The sequence below is a fragment of the Symphalangus syndactylus genome, chromosome 3, assembly GCF_028878055.3.
Source record: "Symphalangus syndactylus isolate Jambi chromosome 3, NHGRI_mSymSyn1-v2.1_pri, whole genome shotgun sequence".
Lineage (NCBI taxonomy): Eukaryota > Metazoa > Chordata > Mammalia > Primates > Hylobatidae > Symphalangus > Symphalangus syndactylus.
This window is the reverse complement of record NC_072425.2, coordinates 136,447,556-136,473,203: the sequence shown is the minus strand read 5'-3', so window position 1 is coordinate 136,473,203 and position 25,648 is coordinate 136,447,556. Positions and strand designations below refer to the sequence as shown.

General features: G+C 43.0%; 1 pseudogene; it reads right to left on the bottom strand.

Moving 5' to 3' along the window:
* The window catches only part of LOC129478580 (uncharacterized), a 142,159-nt pseudogene that overhangs the window by 115,863 nt on the left and 648 nt on the right, over positions 1-25,648 (bottom strand).

Here is a 25,648-nt window from a genome sequence, read left to right as displayed (position 1 = left end):
GACCTCAGGAAAGCACAATTTTAGGACAGGGTATTATGAATTTGTCAGAATCTAAGGAGTCTAGGACTCCTCCACCTAGAACTCCAGCTAATTTTATGTTCAGAAATTATGGGCCCAGAACCCGTGCCTTTCTAGAGAAACAGGTGTACCTCAGAAAGATTAGCAGAATGATAGCAACCACAATGGGGAAGTTTTATTCTAGATGAAATATTATTTGGGCTGAGTGCAGTGACTCATGCCTGTAATCCCAGCACTTTGGGAGGCCGAGGCAGGTAGATCACTTGAGCTCAGGAGTTTGAGATCAGCCTGGGCAACATGGCGAAATCCTGTCTCTACAAAAAGTACAAAAATTAGCTGGGTATGCTGGTGTGCACCTGTAGTCCCAGCTACTTAGGAGGCTGAGATGAGAGGATCACTTGAGCCCAGGAGGTCGAGGCTGCAGTGAGCTGTGTTTGTGCCACTGTACTCCAGCCTGGGCAAAGAGCAAGACCCTGTCTCAAAAAAACAAAAAAGAAAGAAGAAATTATTCATTTATGTGTGCATTAGAAAAAAAGGGGGGAATCTTTTTTTTTTCTTTTTTTTTTTCTTTTTTTTTTTTACTTTTTTTTTTTTTATTATACTTTAGGGTTTTAGGGTACATGTGCACAATGTGCAGGTTTGTTACATATGTATCCATGTGCCATGTTGATTTCCTGCACCCATTAACTCGTCATTTAGCATTAGGTGTAAAAGGGGGGAATCTTGAAGGCCTCAGAAACAATGAGATACGTTTTTATTAGTATACAGAGGTTTCTAAAAGACAGAATGACTTTTTTTTAAAGTAGGCCCTCTAAAGGAATCTCTACTGCCTGCTAATGAAAAATTATTCTGAACTCACTAACCTCTGTGATCTCTCGCTCTTTTTAAAATTTTTCCATTTATTTTAATTTTTAATTGACAAATAATAATTATAGAGGCTGGGCATGGTGGCTCATGCCTGTAATCCTGGCACTTTGGGAGGCCAAGGCAGGACGATAGCTTGAGCCTGAGTTCGAAGCTCCAGTGAGCTATGATGGCTCCAGCCTGGGCACTCCAGCCTGGGCAACACAGCAATACCCTGTCTCGAATAATAATATTTATTATGATTATTGCATACATTCATAGAGTACATAGTGATATTTTGATACAGATAATGTATGCTGATAAGATCAGGATAATTAGCATATCCTTCTCAAACATTAATCATTTATTTGTATGGGGAACATTCAATATCCTCCTTCTAGCTATTTGAAACTATAGAGTATATTGTTGCTAACTATAGTTATCCCGCAGTGCTATAGAACAGGGTTCCCCAGCCCCTGGGCCATGGACCTGTACCAGTCTGTGGCCTGTTAGGAACCCAACAACACAGCAGGAGGTGAGCAGCAGGACAGCGAGCATTACCACCTGAGCCCCACCTCCCGTCAGATCAGCGGTGGCATTAGATTCTCATGGGAGCGTGAACCCTATTGTGAAATGTGCATTCGAGGGATCTAGGTTGCACGCTCCTTATGAGAATCTAACTAATGCCTGATGATCTGAAGTGAAACAGTTTCATTCAGAAACCATCCCCCACAGCCCCTCACCCAGTCCATGGAAAAACTGTCTTCCATGAAACTGGTCCCTGGTGCCAAAAAGGTTGGGGACAGCTGCTATAGAACACTCTAACTTATTCCTCCTGTCTAGCTTGTAATTTTGTATCCTTTAAGAAGTCTCTCTATCCCCACCTTCCCTCTACCCTTCCCAGCCTCTAATATCCTCTGTTATCTACTTTTTGCTTCTATGAGATCAACTTTTTTTTTTTTTTCTGAGACAAAGTCCCGTTCTGTTGCCCAGGCTGGAGTGCAGTGGCACGATCTCAGCTCGCTGCACGCTCCATCTCCCGGGTTCACACCACTCTCCTGCCTCAGTGTCCCGAGTAGCTGGGACTACAGGCACCTGCCACCACGCCCAGCTAATTTTTTGTATTTTTAGTAGAGATGGGGTTTCACCGTGTTAGCCAGGATGGTTTCAATCTCCTGACCTCGTGATCCGCCCGCCTCAGCCTCCCAAAGTGGAGATCAACTTTTTTTAGCTTCCACATATGAATGAGAACATGCAGTGTTTAATTTTCTGTTCCTGGCCTATTTCACTTAACATAATATCCTCCAGTTTCATCCACATTGCCATGAATGACAGGATTTCATTCTTTTTATGGTTGAATAGTATTCCTTGGTGTTTATATACCACATTTTCTTTATCCATTCATCTGTTGTTGGACACCTAGGTTGAGCCCATATCTTAGCTATCATAAATAGTGCTGCAATAAACCTGGGGGTGCAAGGTGTCTCTCCAATATAATTATTTTTTTTCCTTTGGATAAATTCCCAGTAGTTGGACTGCCAGATCATATGGTAGTTCTATTTGTAGTTTTCTAAGGAACCTCCACACTCCCCACAGCATAATGGTTATACTAATTTGCATTCCCACCAACAGCATATGAGTTCCCTTTTCCCTACATCCTTGCCAGCATTTTTTACTTTTCATCTACTTGATAATAGCCATCCTAACTGGGCGAGATGATACCTCATTGTGGTTTTGATTTGCATTTCCCTAGTGATTAGTGATAGTCAGCATTTTTTGTTTTTGTCAGCCATTTGTATGTCTTCTTTTTTTATTATAAAAGTAGTTTTTTGTTTTTTGTTTTTTTCTGTTAATACCTTCATTATGCCAAGTGCAATGGCTCATGCCTATAATCTCAGCACTTTGGGAGGCCAAGACAGGTGGATTGCTTAAGCCCAGGAGTTCTAGACAAGCCTGGGCAACATGGTGAAACCCTATCTCTACAAAAAATACAAAAATTAGCCGGGAGTGTTGGCACATGCCTGTAGCCCCAGCTGCTTGGGAGGCTGAGATGGGATGATAGCTTAAGCCCAGGAGACAGAGGTTGCAGTGAGCAGAGACTGTGCCACTGCACTCAGCCTGAATGACAGAGTGAGAGCCTATCTCAAAAATTTAAAAATACCTTCATTACATTTGTAAAAACAAGATTTACACAGCACCCCATCAAAAATTAAAACCCCTGGCCAGGCACAGTGGCTCATGCCTGTAATCCCAGCACTTCAGGAGGCCGAGGCAGGTGGATCACTTGTCAGGAGTTCAAGGCCTGCCTGACCAACATGGTGAAATCTCACCTCTACTAAAAAAAAATACAAAAGTAGCCAGGCATGGTAGCACACGTCTGTAATCCTAGCTACTGGGGAGGCTGAGGCAGGAGAATCACTTGAACCTTGGAGGCAGAGGTTGCAGTGAGCTGAGATCGCGCCATCGCACTCCAGCCTGGGCAACAACAGCGAAACTCTATCTAAAAAAAAAAAAAAAAATTAAAACCCCTTACAAATATCTATATATATTTTATACCCATAAAACTTTCAAAGGAGTGCTCTGTTAAAGGTGGGCCCTAGCTAGCAGTCCATTTACTGGTGCAGCAAAATACATACAAATTTGTAGTTTTCTTTGTCCATAAAATATCTCAAGAAATTATCAAGACATTCATTGTGAAACTGAGCTTCATAAAACCACAATATTTCGGAAAGGAATTTGATGTGCAGCATCCTATGAGATTCAAAAGTCAGATAAGCAGATTGAAATAAAGATTAATTGAAAACAAATACATACTGCAGAGCAGTTAAGGCAGGAGTGTGATGGATGAGAAAAATTGCTTGAGAAGCACGACATGGGAGACACGGGAAGGAGCAAATCATAATAATGCATTGTGAGTCTGAACTTGGATATAAACTCTACTAGTATCCACTTACTAACTCTCATTCTCGCTTAGGAATTTCAAAATTTTAAAAACTTTCTTGGAAGCACCCTCCACTTTCTATATTGCCACCAGAATGCTTGAGGGGTTTTTTTCCTTCTGTAAAATCACCTTGGATCGTATCAGGTTACTAAGTTCATAAATATGAGTTGAAAGTTTTACGTGATTTAAATTTACAAGAAAAAGCCCCTTCACATAATAAAGGTAATCACTATTCAATATTATTAATGTCCAGAGATGTATATATGTTGAATTTCATTCTAGCCAAGAAGAGGAAGTAGAGAAAATAAAAGGAGAGTAAAACTAGGTTTTCATTTGACCTTTGAACAAAGGCAATATATTCCTGAGTGACTCTTAAGAGTGGCCACTCAGCACCTATGGACTAATTAAGAGAAACAAGAAGGAAGAAAATAAGAAGGGATTCTTTACCTGAAATCTTGCCAAATATGACAGTCCCCCTCCAATCCTGCACCTTCTGCTGGAAAGCGCATGGAAAGACTGTTGTCACTCTTACTTCGGAGTCATTACAGAAAAGCCATCCTTTCTCCCAGAGATATGACTTTTCTATTTGAGTTTTACCTTCAGAGTTGCACATTATTTGCAGGGGAGTATTCCAAACCTTACCTTATTCTAATGTATGAACAGAAAGAAAAAGAATAAGAGGAGGGAGAGGAGGAAGGGGAGAAGGATAGAGCGGGTATTTCCAAAACTTGGCCCTCCCATCCAGCACCACAAAGTCTCCACGTGGTGTGGTTCCCACCTGGCTCTCAGAGATGGTGGTGTCTGCAGAGTCCCCTTTTCTGCCAAGTTACATTTCAGTGCACTGATTCTTAGGCTCCTTGAACAAAGAGAGCTCCCAGATGTTGCTGTCTTGCAGCAGTGGCTCACTGTCCTCATCACTGCCCCATTCTGGGATGTTGGTCAGGCTGCCACTGCCACTGCTGCTATATTTTTGAACTCCCCTGGCCTTCCTGTATTCAGGGACGAATAAGAAAACCAGAAAAGACATAGGAACTGTACATGCCCAGATAAAAATGGCAGGCCTGGGATGACAGCTCCCTGCAGGGTAACACCGTTAGTATTCAATTTTGGGCCCAACCTGGTCAGTTCCACATGGAACATGTAGAATATGAAGCCATACAGTGCTGGCCCCAGACCATTGCATAGTCCTCTTATCCCAGTTATGATCTCCTAGGCAACTCCTTGCCGATCTGACTCTGCATTAGGAGAGACAAAGGCACTGATTACTGGAAATGTGATGGTGAACATGGTGGCCACAGTCCCCACTGACCACATCATCCAGGCTTGAGATCCAAAATCATACTGCACTAACTGGAGTCTCTGGAAGCCCATGCAAAGGAAGATAATATTCTCATATGATCTCATCAAGATGGTAAGAAAGACTGTCTGAGCCATAACAAACAGAATTTGTACCATAGCTATGAATGCTGCAATTTCAACAGATCCAAAATCTATGACCTGCCTGAGATGAAAAAAAAAAAAAAACTTAAACACTGTCCTGCTTCAGGAAGGCATGCAAGAAACACAGTGATGCGGGTTAGTAAGACAGTAGAATTTTTTTCCAACTTTCTTCGATGATGCAAAAGAGACAGCTTGTTTCCAAGAAATCTGAACTCCCCAGGGAACTGTCTCATTTTCTCAGACAGAGATTCCAGAACAGCCACTAAAATGAAGCAGCTGTCCAGAGAGCAAGCCTTGCAGCAACCAGCATGAGGCTGTCTCCACAGCTGGCAGAAAGGTGTGTTCCGATGGCCGGGCTGTTGCCCAGAAGAGCTATAAAGGTGGCTGAAGCCCAGCCATGAGCAGTACTTTGCTCTGCTCCTGAGTGACATCAGCTACACAAGTAAGCATCACAGAGAACAGGACTGAGAAGACACCAGACACAGAAATCATCACAAAATACCACCATGGGCTGATCCTCATTAGTGGGACCGGGGAGCAGGGAAAGAAGACAGTGCAGAGGAGAAATTGTTTCTTGCGCCACACGTTGGCTAGGGCACATGTGAGCAGGGAACTGGGAAGAGAACAGGCCCTTTACACCTCGAAGGAGACCATGCCTAAGGAACGTGTTAAGGAATTGTTTCATGCAGAACAGCCAACACTGGAGCCGTCAGCAGGCCCCAGGAAGGAAGGCAGATGGCAGTGGCAGCATGGTGTCCATGTGGTCTTGGAGCTACTGGCCCACCAGACTCCTGCCTGGGGCTCCCGGGGGCTCCATGCTCACGCGACGGCCAGGCCCATGCCAGCTGGGGGTACTTGGGGACCACCACGACACCACACAGGTGGTGGCAGGGCCTGCACCTTCCTGAGCAGCAAGGCTGAAGCCAAGGAGGAAGCTCTAGGAGCTGCTGCACTGAGCGCACCCATCCAGGCTCTCTCTGGACTCTGTATGTCTTTTGAGAAATGTCTGTTCAGATCATTTGCCAATTTTTTAATTGTATCGTCTGGTTTTTTGCTATTGAGATACATCAGGTCTTTGTATATTCTGAACATTAATCCCCTGTCAGATAGATAGTTTGCAAATATTTCCTCTCATTCTGTAGGCTGTCTTTTCAATTTGTTGTTTCCTTTGCCGTGCAGAAGGTTTTTAGTTTGAGATAATCCCATTTGTTTATTTTTGCTTTTGTTGCCTGTCTGTTTGAGGTCTTATTCATAATTTTCCCAGGCCAATATCCTGAAGGGTTTCCCCTATGTGTTCTTCTAATAGTTTTATCATTTCCAGTCTTACATTTAGTTCTCTGATCCTTTTTGTGTTGGTTTTTGTATATGGTGAGAGGTGGGGGTCTTGTTTCATTCTTCTACATATGGATGTCTAGTTTTCCCAGCACCATTCATTGAAGGGACTGTCCTTTCACCAGTGAGTGTTCTTGGTAACTTTGTCAAAAATCAGTTGGCTGTAGATATGTGGATTAATTTCTGGGTGCTCTATTCTGTTTGATTGGTCTATGTGTCTGTTTTGTAGGCCAGTACTATGCTGAGTTGCTGCAGCTTTGTAGTATATCTTGAGGTCTGGAAGTGTGATCCCTCCGGTTTTGATCTTTTGTTCCAGATTGATTTGGCTATTCAAGATATTTTGTGATTCCATACAAATTTTGGGATTTTTTTTCTATTTCTGTGCAGAATGTCATTGGTATTTTGATAGGGATTGCATTGAAACTGCAGATTGCTTTGGGTAGTATTGTCATTTCAACAATATTAATTCTCCTGGTCCATGAACATATCTTTTCATTTGTAACTTCTTCAATTTCTTTCATCAGTACTTTGTAGTTGTAAATGTGATTGCCTTCTTGATTTCTTTTTCAGCTAATTTGTCATTGGTGTATAAAAATGCTACTGGTTTTTTATATTAATTTTGTATCCTGCAACTTTACTGAATTCTTTTATCAGTTCTAAGAATTTTTTGCTAGAGTTTTAAGGTTTCTCTGTACAGAAGATCATGTCATCTGCAAAGAGGGACAATTTGACTTCCTCCTTTCCAACATGGATGCCCATTATTTCCTTTTCCTTGCCTAATTGCTCTGGCTAGGACTTCCAGGACTATATTGAATAGAAGTGGTGAGAGTGAGCATCCTTGTCATGTTCCAGTTCTTCAGGAAAAACTTTCAGCTTTTCCCCATTCAGTAAAATGTTAGCTGTGGGTTTGTCATATATGTCCTTTATTATGTTGAGATACTTTCCTTCTATACCTAATTTATTAAGAGTATTTAACATAAAGTGATGAATTTTATCAAAAGCTTTTTTTGCATCTATTGAGAGAACCATATGACTTTTGTCCTTCATTCTATTGATATGATGTATGACGTTTATTGATTTGCATATATTGAACCATCCTTGCATTCCTGGAATAAATCCCACTGGATCATGGTGTATTATCCTTTTGATGTGTTGTTGGATTTGGCTTGCTAGCATTTTGTTGAGGATTTTTGCATCTATATTCATCAGGGATATTGACCTGTAGTTTTGTTGTTGCTGTTTTGTCCTTGTCTGGTTTTCATATCAGGATTATGTTGGTCTCATAGAATGAGTTAGAAATAATTCCCTCAGCTTCAAATTTTTGGAAAAGTTTGAGAAGAATTGGCATTAATTCTTCCTTAAAGGTCCAGTAGAATTGAATGCTGAAGCCACCCTGTCCTGGACTTTTCTTCGTTAGAAGACTTTTTACAACTGATTTAGTTTCATTACTTCTTTTTGGGCTTTCAGGATTTCTATTTCTTCTTGGTTCAATCTTGGTACATTGTATGTGTCCAAGAATTTGCTCAATTCCTCTAGGTTGTCAAATTTATTAGTGAATAGTTGTTCAGAGTAGTCTCTAATGATTCTTTCTATTTCTGAAGCATCCATTGCTACATCTCCTTTTTCAATTATGATTTTATTCAGGTGTTCTCTCTTTTTTTCTTAGTCTAATAGTCTGTCAATTTTGTTTATCTTCTCAAAAAAACAATTTGTTGTTTTGTTGACATTTGTATTGGTTTTTTAGTCTCAACTTCATTTATTTCTGCTCTGGTCTTTATTATTTATTTTCTTCTACTAATTTTAGGCTTTACTTGGTTTTGCTTTTACAGTTTCTTGAGGTGCATTGTTAGGTTGTTCATCTGAAATATTTCTAGGTTTTTTTTTTATTATTTTTAAGATATAGAGTCTCACTCTGTCACCCAAGCTGGAGTACAGTGATGCAAGTATATCTCACTGCAGCCTTGAACTCCTGGGCTTAAGTGACCCTCCTGCCTCAGCCTCCCAAGTAGCTAGGACTACAAATTTGCACCACTACAATTGGCTAAGTTTTTTATTTTTGGTAGAGACGGTCTCTACCTGTTGCCTAGGCTGGTCTCAAACTCCTGGCCTCAGATGATCCTCCTGTCTTGGCCCCCTCAAAGTGCTGGGATTGCAGATGTGAGCTGTGACATCCAGCCATTTTCTAGTTTTTTGGTGTAGGCATTTATTGCTATAAACTTACCTCTTGCTACTGCTTTTGCTATCTCCCATAGGTTTTGCTATGTTGTGTCTCTATTTTCATTTGTTTCAATAAATTTTTAAATTTAATTCCTAATTTCTTCCTTTACTTAGTCATTCAGGATCATGTTGTTTAATTCCCATGTATTTGTATAGTATCAAATGTTTCTCTTGTTCTTGATGTCTAGTTTTATTCCATTACAGTCAGATAAAATACTTAATATGATTTCAATTGTTTAACAAATTTTGTGAAACTTGTTTCTCTCCTAACATATGGTCAATCATGGAAAATATTCCATGTGCTAATGAAAAGAATGTATATTCTGCAGCTGTTCAGTGAAATATTCTGTAAATGTCTGTTGTTAGATCCATTTAGTCTATGATGCGGTTTAAATCTGATGTTTCATTGTTGATTTTCTATCTAGATGACGTGTCCAATGCTGAGAGTGGGGTGCTGAAGTCCCCAACTATTGTTGTATTGAGGGTCTATCTTCCTTTTAGATCTAATGATGCTTCCTTAATATATGTGGGTGCTCCAGTGTTGGGTGTATATGTATTTACAATTGTTACATTTTTCTTGCTGAATTGATCCCCTATTATATAATATCCTTCTTTTTCTCTTTTTATAGGTTCTAACTCAAAGCCTATTTTGTCTAAGTATAGTTATGCCTGCTCACTTTTAGTTTCCATTCGCATGAAATATATTTTGCCATCCCTTCACTTTCAGTCTATGTGTATCTTTATAGGGGTGAGGTGAGTTTCTCATTGGCAGCATATAGTTGGGTCTTCTTTTTTAATCCATTAAGCTAATCTCATCTATCTATCTATCTATCTATCTATCTAATCTATTTAGAGGCAGGGGATTGCTCTGTTGCCCAAGCAGGAGTGCAGTGACATGATCATGGCTCACTGCAGCCTCAAACTCCTGGGCTCCAGTGATCCTCCTGCTTAAGCCTCCCAAGTACCTGGGACTACAGGCATGTGCCACCACACCCAGCTAATTCTTTAATTTTTTTTAAATAAGAGGTCTCAATATGTTGTCCAGGCTGGTCTCGAACTCTTGGCCTCAAGCAATCTTCCTGTCTTGGCCTCCCAAAGTGTTGGGATTACAGGTATGAGCCACCAGAGCCAGTTTCAATCTACATCTTTTAAATGGGAAATTTAGTCCATTTACATTCCCACTTTGGGAGGCCAAGACTCACTTCAGCCCAAGAGTTTGAGACCAGCCTGGGCAACATAGTGAGACCCCATCTCTACAAAAAATTTTAAAAATTAGCCAGGCTTGGTGGCACATGCCTGTAGTCCCAGCTACTTGGGAGACTGAGGTGGGAAGATGGCTTGAGCCCCAGGGCAGAGGTTCAGTGTGCCGAGATCATGCCACTGCACTCCAGCCTGGGCAACAAAGTGAGACCCTGTCTCAAAGGGGAAAAAAAAACAAAAAAAAACCTAGGCACCATGGTAAAACCCCCTTTCTACCAAAAATTAAAAAATAAAAAATAAAAAATTAGCCCAGCATGGTGGCATACATCTGTGGTCCCAGCTACTCAGGAGGCTGAAGTAGGAGGATTACTTGAGCCCAGAAGGCGGAGGTTACAGTGAGGCAAGATCACACCACTGCACTCCCAGTCCAGGTGACAGAGACCTCATCTCAAAAAATAAAAAATAAAAAATAATTCTAATTAATATATGTAATAAAGACTACTAGAAGTAGTAAAGATGAAGGAAAATAACTCAGCTGGGCGCAGGGCTCAAGCCTGTAATTCTAGCACTTTGGGAGGCCAAGGCAGGTGAATCACTTAAGGCCAGGAGTTCAAGACCAGCCTTGCCAACATGGCAAAACCCTATCTCTACTAAAAACAGAAAAAAAAAAATGGCTGGGTGTGGTGGCACACGCCTGTAATCCTAGCTACTTGGGAGGCTGAGGCACAAGAATCATTTGAACCTGAGAGGCAGAGGCTGCAGTGAGCTGCTGAGATTGAACCACTGCATTCCAGCCTGGGTGACAAAGGAAGACTCCAAAAAGAAAAAAGAAAAAGAAAGAAAGAAAACAACTGTATATAAAAACTGTACTTTAGAAGTAGGTGTGTTTTTAGCAAGAAAAATTATATAAGGAATGTGTTTCCTTTAAAGGAGAAAGAGAATGATGTTATCTTAAAAACAAGACGATTGTTCCAGAATAATAAAGAAGAAAACAAGTAAGACGCAAACTGAACAAATATAGAGAGTTATAAAAGATCTGCAAGACAGGGCATATTGAGGAAGAGCAAGATGGCAGAATAAGAGACTCCACTAATTGTCCCCTCCTCCCTGGCAAGGACACCAATTTAACATCTACACACACACACACGCACACACACACAAAAAGCACCAAAGTGCTTGGTTTTGGTTCATAAGAACCAAAAATCAGATGAGCACTCATAGTACCTGGATTTAACCTCATATCGCTGAAAGAAGTGCTGAACAGGTAGGAAAAACAGTCTTGAATCGCTGACGCCATCCTCCATCCCCCAGCAGCAGCAGCATGGTGTGGAGAGTGTTTCTGTGCACTGGGGAGAGGGAGAGCACAGCAATTTTGAAGTACTGAACTCAGTGGTGCCCTGTTATAGCAGAAAACAAAACAAAACCAAACTCAGTTAATGCCCACCCATGGAGGGGCATTTAAAGCAGCCCTAGCCAGAGGGGAATTGCCAATCCCAGCAGTGTGAACTTGAGTCCCCGCAAGCCTCACCACCATGGGCTAAAGTGCTCTGGGGCTCTAAAGAAACTTGAAAGGCAGTCTAGGCCACAAGGACTGCAACTCCTAGGCGAGTCCTGGTACTGAACTGAGCCCAAAGCCAGTGGACTGTAGAGGCACACAACTTACTGAGACATCAGCCGGGGTGGCTAAGGGAGTGCTGATACCAGATAGTTTTAAAAAACTAAACTTGACAGATACAAAGTCAGTAAAGCCCCTTGGATATTACCAAAGCTCTGACTAAAATATCATATTTTAAAACTTACATAGAATATCTGTGTTGCATTTATATAATCAGATCTACCTTATTGAAACTAGACTTATTTTGTTAAAAAAATCTAACTGTGACTATTTTTTATAAAAATGAGAGTGACTATTAAAAAGATTACGTTTCAGCAGAAAACTGTAGAGCACCAATTACCAAATTCTAGTCCTGTTTATTTTCTTTGAGAGTTGTTATCCATCTATAAACTGGATTGAATCCTGAAGTTTTCTAATTTCATTAAAAACTAAAACTGCCCTTTTCTCAAGTCCTAAAAGCTGAAACTGAATGACTTCAAACTTCAGAAAAAATCACTGCAACAGACCATGTATAGACAACCTTTATGCCTGCTGCTATGTGAGTTCACCAGAACACCACCTGATGATACAACCAGCTCTCAAATGCCATCTTCATTCCACCATCTAAAGACACTTCAAACTCAAATCTACAAATCTTGACCCTCCAGACACAAAGACTAAGATCATAATTTGCTCCAAAATTAATCTTTGTTTTTCTTTTGTTTTCATAGAATGATAACTTGAATACTTTTCAAGCAATATAATCTGAAATGAACAATTTAGCCTCAAAAGTATTCCAAAACAGAAATGCTTGATACCTCACAGTTTAACAAAGAAGAGCTTGTGCTTTTATTAATTAAAAAAGTGTTTTACCAGGGATGGTGGCTCACACTTACAATCCCAGCACTTTGGAAGGCCAAGGTGGGCAGATCACTCGAGCCTAGGATTTTGAGACCAGCCTGGGCACTGTGGCGAAACCCCATCTCCAAAAAAAATACAAAAATTAGCCAGGTGTGGTGGCATATGCCTGTAGTCCTAGCTACTTGGGAGGCTGAGGTGGGAGGATCCCTTGTGGCTGGGAGGTCAAGGCTGCAGTGAGCCTCGATTGCACCACTGCATTCTAGCCTGGGTGACAGAGTGAGACCCTGTCTCAAAAAAAAAATGTTGTTTCTATGTCAATAAATTAGAAATTATTGCCCCATGGGATACCTGGAAAGCCACATATAGGAGAATGAAACTGGATCCTCATCTCTCACCTTATACAAAAATCAACTCAAGATGGATCAGGGACTTAAATCTAAGACCTGAAACTATAAAAATTCTAGAAGACAACATTGGAAAAAAAAACTCTTCTAGACATTGGCTTAAGCAAAGACTTCATTACTAAGAACCCAAAAGCAAATGCAACAAAAACAAAGATAAATAGGTGGGACTTAGTTACACTAAAAAGCTCCTGTACAGCAAAAGGAACAGTCAGCAGAGTAAACAGACAACCTACAGAGTGGGAGAAAATCTTCACAATCTATATATCCAAAAAAGGACTAATATCCAGAATCTACAGGGAACTCAAACAAATTAGCAAGAAAAAAACAAACTATCCCATCAAAAAGTGGGCTATGGACATGAATACACAATTCTCAAAAGAAGATATACAAATGGCCAACAAACATATGAAAAAATGCTCAACGTCACTAACGATCAGGGAAATGCAAATTAAAACCACAATGTGATACATCCTTATTCTTGCAAGAATGGCCATAATCAAAAAATAATGCAGGCTGGGTGTGGTGGCTCACACCTGTAATCCCAGCACTTTGGGAGGCCAAGGCGGGTGGGTCGGATCACAAGGTCAAGAGATCGAGACCATCCTGGCTAACACAGTGAAACCCGTCTCTACTAAAAATACAAAAATTAGCTGGGCGTGGTGGTGGGTGCCTGTAGTCCCAGCTACTACTCGGGAGGCTGAGGCAGGAGAATGGTGTGAACCCAGGAGGCAGAGCTTGCAGTGAGCTGAGATCACACCACTGCACTCCAGCCTGGGAGACAGAGGGAGACTCCATCTCAAAAAAAAAAAAAATAGTAATAATAATAATAATAATAGATGTTGGTGTGGATGCAGTGATCAGGGAACACTTCTACATTGCTGGTGGGAATGTAAACTAGTACAACCACTGTGGAAAACAGAGTGGAAATTCCTTAAGGAGCTAAAAGTAGAACTACCACTATTGAGTATCTACCCAGAAAACAAGTCATTTTACGAAAAAGATACTTGCACATGCATGTTTATAGCAGCACAATTCACAGCTGCAGAAATATGGAACCAACCCAAATGCCCATCAATCAATGAGTGGATAAAGAAACTGTGAGATAGATAGATATATATATATATATATATATATATATATATGAATACTATTCAGCCATAAAAAAGGAGTTAATGGATTTATAGCAACCTGGATGGAACTGGAGACTATTATTCTAAGTGAAGTAACTCAGGAATGGAAAACCAAACATCATATGTTCTCACTCATAAGTGGGAGCTAAGCTGTGAGGATGCAAAGGCATAAGAATGATACGATGGACTTTGGGGACTCGGGGAAAAGGGTGGGAGGAAGGTGAGGGATAAAAGACCACAAATTGGGTTCAGTGTATACTGCTCAGGTGATGGATGCAGCAAAATCTCACAGATCTCCACTAAGGAACTTACTCATGTAACCAAATACCACCTGTTCCCCTAAAAAGCTATGGAAATAATTTAAAAAAAATTATTGCCTCCAATTCAAAAGATCTTAAACAAATGTAACTTCCTCATCAGATAGGTGTGATCTACCTGATCTACTGATTTATTTAATGGGTTAATTCTTGGCTTTTTGAATTTTTAGTAGAGACAGGGTTTCACCATGTTGGCCAGGCTGGTCTTGAACTCCTGAGCTCAATGTCTGCTCCAGAGAATTTTCAATTCTTGCTATTATTCTCCTTATAATCATGGTTTTCATCTCTGTAGTCCATTGTATCCTCTCAAGGGATTTGAATGCTTTCCAGCAGCATTCAGGTGTGAGACCCTAACCACTCACACATCAAATAATTGCCATCAGGATTAGACAACTAGAAGAACTCAACAACCCCACCACTCAAGCCTATGATGACTCTGCAACCGCAGATAATGATGACTACCTGACGTTACATTCCAATGCAACTGTTGAGAATGACAACATCTACACGATTCTTTGTTCCAGTAACTAGTCAATAATGGTAACCTGGTTACCGAGAGTAATGCTATACTGTTTGGTCACACTCTCAGCTTGCTAGAAGAATGACCAAAAGCGGGGAACTGTTAAAGTAAATTTAAAGGGATACTAGGCCTGAAGAATCCCTGAGCAGACAAAACCAGTGAGGCTTCATAACGAGACCTAAACCTTGCTTGATTTGCAAACATAAGTGAAACTTGACTTTTTTCTTATAAATGCCTATATTAAGGAAAAATAAATCACAGGCTCAACCAGTCAGAAATACCCAACACAGTTATACTATATAACCAAGGACTTTCCAACAGGATAGGCCAAATAAGGCAATTGTATAATTGCAACCAACCAAATAATTTATTGATTTTGCTTCTGTATTTACCCCATAAATACTTGCCCCAGATGGCTTGCCGCCAGAACAGACCTCTTCAGTTTGGTGTTTCCCAATTCATCAATTGCTTCTTACTCAAATAAACTCAAAAATATTATTGTGCCTCAGATTTTTCTTTAACGCAAGGAAACAGGGGCCACACACCTGTAGCCATGAGGAATTGGAGTCTACCAACAACCTGAATGAACCTGGAAGTGGATCCTTGCCCCAAGCCTCCAGACATGAGTCCAGCCCAGCTGACACCTTGATTTTGGTCTTGTGGAACCCTGACCAGAGAACCAGCTGAGCCCACCAGGACTTCTGACCTATAGGCTGTAAGATAAGAAATGGATATTGTCCAGGTGCAGTGGCTCATGCCTGTAATCCTAGCATTTTGGGAGGCTGAGGCAGGAGGATTGCTTGAACTCAGGAGTTTGAAACCAGCCTGGGCAACATATGAGACCTCATGTCTACCATTTTTAAAAAAATAATAATAATAAAATAAATGGGTATTTTTTTAGCCACTAGATTTTGGGACATGTGTTATACAGCAATGGAAAATATGGCAGGAAAATAAACATACCAGGGAAACATAATAGAAATGCTGGGCAGTGCTGAGTATGTCCATCTGAGGTCTGTGGTCCTGAACGTAAAGTGGACCTAATCAGGTGATCCGTATCTTCCAACTGCGTGAGTGCAGGCACAGGGAGGTGGAGAAGATGGCTTCAGCAAAGATCCAGGTGATTCCAGGCAAAAGCAGCAGAAAAAAGGAGGCGCAAAAAAAAGTGAAGGAAGTTGGCAAAGGAGAGAGTCTAATGAGGCATTGTAGAATCTACTGTGTAAGGACGTGAAGACGCTGGCGGGTGGGCAGATGACCCACAATGAGAAAGGGACTCAAGAGTTCCAAAGTGACAGGCCGGAGAGCTGGAAGGATCGTCCACATGGCTGCTGACATCCCAAGATGATGGAGGAGAAGGGCAGAGAGGAAGACAATGGGCCAGGAGCCAGTTGTAAAGGAGCTAAAGTCCCCTGAAGCCAGCAGCTGCCAGAAACAAAAGATGGCGAAACCAGACACCAAGAGCTCCAGAGAGCAGGGCTGCTTACCGGAAGAGAGGTAAGCAAGACACTTATCCCCAACACCTGTCAATGTGACCGCACCCGGAAACGGGCTCTGCAGGTGTAATCAGTTAAGATGAGGTGGGCCCTAATCTAATGACTAGTGTCCTTATAAAACAAGGGAAAGTTGGACACAGGGAAACAGGAGACAGAGAGAAGAAGGCCATGTGAAGACGGAGGCAGAGATTGGAGTGATGCAGTCACAAGTCAACAAACACCTGAGGCTCCAGAAGCTGGAAGAGGCAAGGAAGGATCTTGCCTCTCTCAAGGCGGAGCTGCTCCATAGTTACTGCACTCGTGTAGGGAGGCGGAACAAGAGGAAGGGCCCTTAAAGGAACCTCTCTGCCTGGCTCCCTGAGGCAAAAGTCAGCTTACCTTCAGCCCAGGAATGCTCTGAGCACACCCCAACCTCAGAGTCCAGGACATAGCGCCATGAGGCCCAAAGAGGGGGAGGTTTCTCTTTACAGCTAGTCCAAGGCCCACCACTCCCCCATTCCTTATTTCCTGCCTCAGCATAGCTGACAGCAGAAGTCCACTTCCTACAGAGGAGCACAGACATCGCACACCCACAGCGCCCCCAGCCCCAGCAAACCACTCACGTGCTCACAGCACATGTCAAGTCAGAACACCCGGAAATGTCCATCGGGCCCCCTACGTCTAGAGCCCACCCAGTTCCTTCTCACCTCTGGCCCTCTGTTTCCAAAGCATTCATATTAAATTTCACCTGAGGTCAAGTGCTTGGTAATTAATATCAGTGTGTTTTTGCAATAAATCGGTAACCTCAGTTCAGAGAAGACCTAAAGGCATACAGGAAAGATAGACTTGATCAATGCCATGTCCTTAGTAGCAAAACTGGAATTAGAACTCAGCGATGTTTCTTATTCTTCTAGATAGGGAAAAGAATTTACTGTGATGAAGAATTTACTGTGATGAGACTAAACTTAAACCAATTAAATTTACATAAATTTAAAATTCAGTTCCTCAGTCACACCGGCCACATTTCAAGCGCTCAGTGGCCACATGAGACTAGTAGCTGACGTACTGGATAGAAGCAGAAATCATTTTCTGTCATCACAGAAAGTTCTACTGGACAACTCCCAGAAACAAAAGATGGCGATACCAAAACCAGACACCAGGAGCTCCAGAGAGCAGGGCTGCTTACCAGAAGAGAGGTAAGCAAGACACTTATCCCCAACACCTGTCAATGTGACTGCACCTGGAAACAGGCTCTGCAAGTGTAATCAAGTTAAGATGAGGTGGGCCCTAATCTAATGACTAGTGTCCTTATAAAACAAGGGAAAGTTGGACACAGGGAAACAGGAGACAGAAAGAAGAGCCCTCCCTAGCCCTCCCTAGCCCTCTGTCTTGCTCCTCAGTTCCTGTGAACACCTGCTAGACCAAGCCCCAGCAACAGTGTTCCACACAGTGCACTGGACACTCGGGGAGAAGAAACGCCTCTCTCCCCCGTCACCCCCTACAAAGCAAGAAGCCATAAAAACACAATTCCCACTCACACACATTTAACGTTCCCTGCTCAGGTCACTGGTGGATATGGCTTTGTCCTTAGGAAATAAAGCCGTTTGTAGTGATTTTCCCAAAGCAAAGAACAGTCAGCCCAAAGAACTGAAAAACTGAAGTCTCCTTCTCTAGAAAGTGAAAAGTGCTTGCATTTTTTTTTTTGGGGGGGGGGGGGACAGGGCCTCGCTCTGTCATCCAGGCTGGAGTGCAGTGGCATGATCATGGCTCACTGCAACCTCTTCCCCCTGGGCTCAAGTGATCCTCTCACCTCAGCCTCCGAAGTAGCTGAGGCTACAGGCCTGTGCCACCACTCCTGGCTAATTTTTTGTAAAGACAGGGTTTCTCCATGTTGCCCAGGTTGGCCTCAAACTACTGGGCTCAAGCAATCCACCCACCTTGGCCTCCCAAAGTGCTGGGATTATAGGCATGAGTCACCACGCCTGGCTGCAACTTTTTTTTTTTTTTTTTTTGAAATGGAGTCTCATTCTGTCACCAGGCTGGAGTGCAGTGGCACAATCTCGGCTCACTGCAACCTCTGCCTCCCGGGTTCAAGTGATTCTCCTGCCTCAGCCTCCCGAATAGCTGGGACTACAGGCACCCGCCACCACACCCGGCTAATTTTTTGTATTTTTAGTAGAGACGTGGTTTCACCATGTTGGCCAGGATGGTCTCGATCTCTTGACCTTGTGATCCACCCGCCTTGGCCTCCCAAAGTGCTGGGATTACAGGCATGAGCCACTGTGCCCAGCCTGTGACTTTTAAGTAGTTTTTCCTGCTTCCCTTGACCAAGGTTTCAAACATCATAGGATCTAATCTCAAGCCAGGTCCCCCAAAGCTGTTTTGAAGACCACAATGGGGCCAGTGAGGGCAATAACTGGAAATCCTCAAATCAGAAGGTATTGGATGTCTGGATTAACAACTTGACCCAAAGAGAATATCTAACAATACATCATCTGCATCAAAACAAACTGGATTTACCACTCTCCTGTTGGAACTGCAGGGAAATCCTAAAAACATTAAATCACCCAGGGATACGTGGAAATTACACAATACACACTACTGCTAATTTCAGATCTGTTGTTGATAATTTATTTAGTGTGCTAAATTTTAGTTGTGATTTTAGTGAAGATACAGTATTTATCAGGCATTTCATAGGTGATTCAGTTTTCTGAATCTTATCTTTTATCAAGGATCTTCATCTGCAAAACCTCCCACCGTTTCAGCAACCTAACCCTGTGATTAGGAAGGGAATACACTCAAACCAGAAGAAATACAACAATAAAACCCCAAACTACGACAGAAGCAACATGGGTGAAAAGGGGGAAATTTTAGGGGGGGCTAAAGATGTAGAATCCATGGCCCCCACTGGATATAGGAGATATGATGACATCTTCCAATATTATTTGTGGTTTCTTCCCCTTCTATAGCCTCAGCTTGAGCAGCCCAGCCTTTGCGCTAATGCCTCAGTGAAAAGATGCAACAACAAAAATGAGGGGAAACGGAAAGCCACTTCTGACTTTTGAATTTCAGTTGCCTAGGCAGGCCCTTAGGAAAACAGAAAGGACTCCCAGTCTGGATAGAAGATGTGCAGGAAATATTCTGGATAAAGCAAGGCCTTGCATTGATTTCACCCCAGTTCCATGGCATGAGAACAACTCGCAGGCAAGAGCCAGCGGGAACGCAGTGACAGCACAGACAGTGGTGGGTTCCGTCCTCAGGCACCTGAGTGCAGAGAGACAGCAAAACCCCCAAGTAGGTTTTTGAGACCTGATGGCAGTGGAGCCCCAGACCTATATCCAAGGTAGAGCCATAGGAAGGAGACAAGACCCCCCAAAAGAAGATATGGCTGCAGAGTGTAGCCTATTGTGGAGGCAGCTTGAACCATGGACAGTGCCAAACTTTCTTATGCTACTCCAGGGCATAGGAGCAGTAGAATAAACCCTGTGTCCAAGAGCAACTGAGAGGTAGCACAGAGACACCAGACCTAAAGAGGCCATACAAGCAGGAGCCAGGCAGAGGATACCTCAGAGGACATTGGGTGGCCACTTAATAACAGGACCCACTTCCGCCAGTGCTTTGGCAAAATATATACATAAGAGACACCCTCCCAGAATTAAGGCAATCCCTGGAGAGAGGAGGGGAGATTCCACCAATGGATTAAAATTAAGCATCCAACATCCCAGGAGAATAGAAGCTGGCTCAGAATAGAAACATAAGAGCCAGGCACTGTGGCATACATCTGTAATCCCAGCTACTTGGAGGCTGAGGCCAGAGGATACCTTAAGCCCTGGAGTTCGAGACTAGCCTGCACAACATAGCAAGACAGTCTCAGAAGAATAAAACATGTGTAAAAAATAATATAAATGTAGTTATATTACAGAAAAACAATGTTATATGTATGCTCCTGCATATCTGAGTCTGTAGAATAACATAATACCACTATAAGAATCAAGGGACTGTGGCCAGGCACAATGGCTCACATCTGTAATCCCAGCACTTTGGGAGGCCGAGGCGGGTGGATCACCTGAGGTCAGGAGTTTGAGACCAGGCTGGCCAACATAGCGAAACCCCATCTCTACAAAAATACAAAAATTAGCCAGGCATGGTGGCAGGCTCCAGTAATCCCAGCTACTTGGGAGGCTGAGGCAGGAGAATCGCTTGAATCCAGAAGGTGAAGTTTGCAGTGAGCCGAGATCGCACCACTGCACTCCAGCCTGGGCGACAGAGCGAGACTCCGTCTCAAAAAAAAAAAAAAAAAAAAAGAATCAAGGGACTGAGAGAAGCTAGAAACTACCAAATTTCTGACCATGGAACTGGACAGATGGTGGGGCCATTCGTGGATGTGGGAAATAAAGAAAGGGGGCAAACTGAGTGAAAAATGCTGAGTTGAAGGTTTGGGCATGTCAAGGCTGAGATGCTGACGAGGCATCTAGGGATGTCAGGAGGCAGGTGGATAATTATGACTGCTGCTCAGGAATGAGGCCTGCTTGAAAATACAGATTTTTTTGCATCATCAGCCTATACAAGTAGCACCTGACAGATGAGTAGTAGCTCGGAGTGATGACCTTACATACTCACTATGTGCCAGGCATTGTTGTAAGCTTTTTATGCATACTGACTCATTGGATCCTCAAATGAGAACCCTGTGAAGCAGGTACTACTACTATCTTTTTTTTTTTTTGAGATGGAGTCTCGCTCTGTCGCCGAGGCTGGAGTGCAGTGGCACAATCTCGGCTCACTGCAAGCTCCGCCTCCCGGGTTCACGCCATTCTCCTGCCCCAGCCTCCTGAGTAGCTGGGACTACAGGCGCCTGCCACCACACCCGGCTAATTTTTTGTATTTTCAGTAGAGACAGGGTTTCACTGTGTTAGCCAGGATGGTCTCGATCTCCTGACCTCGTGATCCACCCGCCTCGGCCTCCCGAAGTGCTGGGATTACAGGTGTGAGCCACTGTGCCCAGCCTTTTTTTTTTTTTTAAGTGGCAATGTCTCCCTATGTTGCCCAAGCTGGACTCAAACTCCTGAGCTCAAGCCATCCTCCCACCTCAGCCTCCCAGGCAGCTGGGACCACAGGCATATGTTACTATGCCCATCCTCACTTTTGTAAATATATGAAAAAATAGATACAAATGTTTCATGTCTCACAGCTAGGAGCCAGAGAAATCAGAAGTTATCCCGGTAAATCTACAACCTGCACATATAACAACCACTGTGCTATACACTGCCCTAAAAGGAGGATGAGGAGGTGACAGCTGTCAGGAGGAAAACCAGAAAAGCAGTGTGTCCACAAAACCTAAAGGAGGAGACAGCTGAGAGAGGAAATGGTTGGAGGTATCAGATTTGTAGGTGGTCAAGTGACTGATTACAATTAAAAAGTGCCCATTGGATTTAGCATCTAGATCAGTAATGATGCCTAACAGAAGTGTCCTGAGGTTGGAGGGAGAGCAGATGTGTTGTGGATGCTGCATAGACTAGGAGGTGGGGAAATACAGGATGCACAACTCTGCCAAGAGAATTGTGAAGAGGGGAGAGCTAGAACCTAAGTTAAAGATTTTCATTTTTTAAAGAGGAAGAGTGTGGAGCCTTTTATATGTCAAAGGAAAATTCAGTAGAAAATGGAAGTTTTAAAGAGATAGGACTCCAAACATGTGCAAGCAATTGTGAGTGGGATGTGATTGGAGACACTTTCAAGTCATGATTTCTAACCTCAGCTGGGCCCCTGATGCTGCCTGACAACCACACTGCATTTGTGGGAATTTGAGTCCAGTCACTGCCCATCTCTCTCACACAGTAGTTCTCAAAGGATCGTCCCCATACAGGCGACTGCAGCATCACCCGGAACTTGTTAGAAATGCAGATTCCTGGGCCCATCCTAGACCTACTGAATCAGAATGTCTGAGGGAAGGGAGGGCTTTTTTTTTTTCTTTTGAGATAGCATCTCACCCTGTAGCTCAGGCTGGAGTGCAGTGGCACGATCACAGCTCACTGCAGCCTTAACCTCCCAGGCTCAAGCAATCCTCCCATCTCAGCCTCTTAAGTAGCTGAACTACAAGCGCACACCACCACACCCGGCTGATTTTTTTATTTTTTGTAGAGACGGGGTCTCTCTATGTTGCCCAGGCTGTGGGAGGGCTTTAATAGGCTCTCTAGGTGGTTTTGATACACACTAAAGTTTGAGAATCACTGCTCTCAGTGACTTTTTTAGAACTCCACCTCTAGGTTCAAACTTCTAAGCCTTTCCCCTTCATCCTCACAGTCAGCTGACCCTGCTTCCGAATTCACTAAGAGGAAAAAAAAAAGGCCACAAAGAGATAATATCCACCAGTTTCCCCCACATCAATCCACCTTCCCACATCTATGCCCAAATATCGTGCCTTCTCTCTTTTTACTTTGCATGAGCCATCAGTCCTCTAACCAAAGCCAGCCCCTCTGCTTCTGGACTCTGTCCAATCCCTTCTCCCCTCATCAGGGATATTTCTCCAGACATTCTCCTCACTCCCCACTGCATTGTCAACCTTCACTCTCTACTGGCTCTTCCCCATCAGCATGTAACCTATAACTATTTCTTCCCACTTAATAAATTTTCTTGACGTCACTTCTCCTTTTAGCTCCCATCCAATTTCTCTCCTTCCTTTACAACAAAACTCCTCCAAAGAGTTGCCTATACTGTTTCCATTCCTCTCCTCCCATTCTTTCTTAAACTCATCTGCAATCAGACTTTTACCCCCATCACTCCACCAAAACTGTTCTTGTCAAAATTACCAATGACCTTCAATCAATTATCTTTGCTCTATATACTTTCCAGTGGGGGGGGCAAGGGAGGGACAAAACATAAAAAAAAAAAAAAAATCAATCAATCAATTCTCAAACTCATCTTACTTAATTTATGGGCCACATTTGACACAATTGACCTTTCCCTCCTCCTTGGTAAGTTTCCTTCTCTTGGCCTTTAGCATACCACCATCTCCTGGGGTTTTTTTCCTCACTACACTGGTCCTATGCCTCCATCTCTCTGATGGTTCCAACTGATCTCAAGCTCATATTGGAGAGCTCCAGAATTAAGTCCTTGCACATCTTTTCTAGCTACACTTGCTCCCTTGGTAATTCTTCTCATCTCCTGGCTTTAAATAACTTCCATATGCTGATGACTCCCAATCTTTTATCGCCAGCCCAGACCACGCCAAACTTGCACATGCAGCTGCTTTCCTGACATCTCCATTTGGATGCCTAGTAGACATATGTTTTTTGTTTTTTGTTTTGAAACTGTGTCTCTCTCTGTCGCCCAGGCTGGAGTACAGTGGCACCATCTCAGCTCACCGAAACCTCTGCCTCCCAGGTTCAAGCGATTCTCCTACCACAGCCTTCCCCTTCTCAGTTAAAGTTCAGGTGAAAAATTCCTCCCTCCTCCCCACACTGCCTAATTCATCAGAAAATCCTGTTAGTCCACATTCAAAATACTTCCAAAATCCACCACTTTGCATCACCTGTCCTGCCACCACACTAACCAGACGCTCACAATGGCCTCCTAAATGGTCTCCCGCTTCTGCTCTCTTCAGATCTGTTCCCTACACAGTAGCAAAAGGTATTTTGTTAAAACAAAAATCAGATCCATGTCCCTCCTCTGCTCAAAACAAACTTGTCCAACCCACAGTATGCAGGCCACATGTGGCCCAGGATGGCTTTGAACGTGGCCCCACACAAATTCGTAAACTTTCTTAAAACATTATGAGGTTTTTTTTGTGTGTTTTTTTTTTAAAGCTCATCAGCTATCTTTAGTGTTAGTGTATTTTATGTGTGGCCCAAGACAATAATTCTTCTTCTACCATAACCCAGGGAAGCCAAAAGATTGGACACCCCTGTTTCAAAATCTTCCAGCAGCTTCATAAAAGCCAAAGTCCTCAGAATGGCCTTGGGGACCTACAGGCTGGGTCATTCCCTGACCTCTCTGATTGCATCTCCCACTCTTTCCCTATCTTTCTCTCTCTTCACTCCAGCCACATTGACTTTGTTCTTCCTCGAAAGTGGCAGGTTACTCCCACCTCAGGACCTTTGTTTTTACTCTTCCCTCTGCCTAGAACATTCTTTCCCCACATTTATGTGTAGTTCACGCCTAGCCTCCCTCAGGTCACTTGAATGCTACCTTCTCTGAACACACCTCCTCCTTGCTTGATGTGCCCCATAGCTCTTGGCACCATCTAACATGTTACATACTCTATTTATTTAGTCCTGCTTCTACTAGAATGTAAGCTCCCTGAGGACAGGGATTGTGCCTGTTTTGTTCCCTGCTATATCCCCAGTTTCTAGAAGAGTGACTGGCATGTCCAATATCCATCTGTAAAATGAAATGATGGAATGAGGGCCCTAAGGAAATATAACATGGTGAAACCCCATCTCTACTAAATACAAAAAATTAGCTGGGGCCTGGCGCAGTGGCTCACATCTGTAATCCCAGCACTTTGGGGGTCTGAGGCTGGTGGATCACCTGAGGTCAGGAGTTCAAGACCAGCCTGACCAACACGGTGAAACCCTGTCTCTACTAAAAATACAAAAATTAGCCAGGTGTGGTGGCGGGCTCCTGTAATCCCAGCTACTCGGGAGGCTGAGGCACAAGAATCACTTGAACCCGGCAGGAGGAGGTTGCAGTGAGCCGAGATTGTGCCATTGCACTCCAGCCTGGATGAGAGAGCAAGACTCTGTCTTAAAAACAAAAACAAAAACAAAAACAAAACAGCCTGGCGTGGTGTCGCACGCCTGTAATCCCAGCTACCTGGGAGGCTGAGGCAGGAGAATTGCTTGAACCCAGAGGTTGCAGTGAGCTGAGATCGCGCCATTGCACTCTAGCCTTGGCAACAAGAGTTACACTCCGTCTCAAAAAAACAAAACAACAACAAAAAAAAAAAAAAAAAAAAAAAACAAGAGTTGAAATCAAGAAGGGAATTGTGCCTTGGACAAGAACGGGGTGCCTCTTTCACTGCTCCTGATAAGAATGGATTCACACATGTTTGTAGGTAGAAATTTAAGTATTCCCCTCTTGATTGCGTCTGATTTCTCTGGGAAATAGAAGAGAACGAAGGACTTGAGGAGAGTAGCGATGGAGAGAGAGATCTATGGTGAAGATGGGAGGAGTTAAGGGCAGCTGCAAGGGTTGATGGAGCAGCTGAAGTTCAAAACCTGGCTTTGCCTTGGTACCCAGCTACCTGGTTGTGCGGTTTTCTTCATCAACATCGGGGGAGTCGGGAGAAAGTTACATAAAAGGAATGGGAGCAGCAAAAATTCAAGTTTTGTCTCGGCTTTTTCTTGAAAAAGCCAAAGAGAATT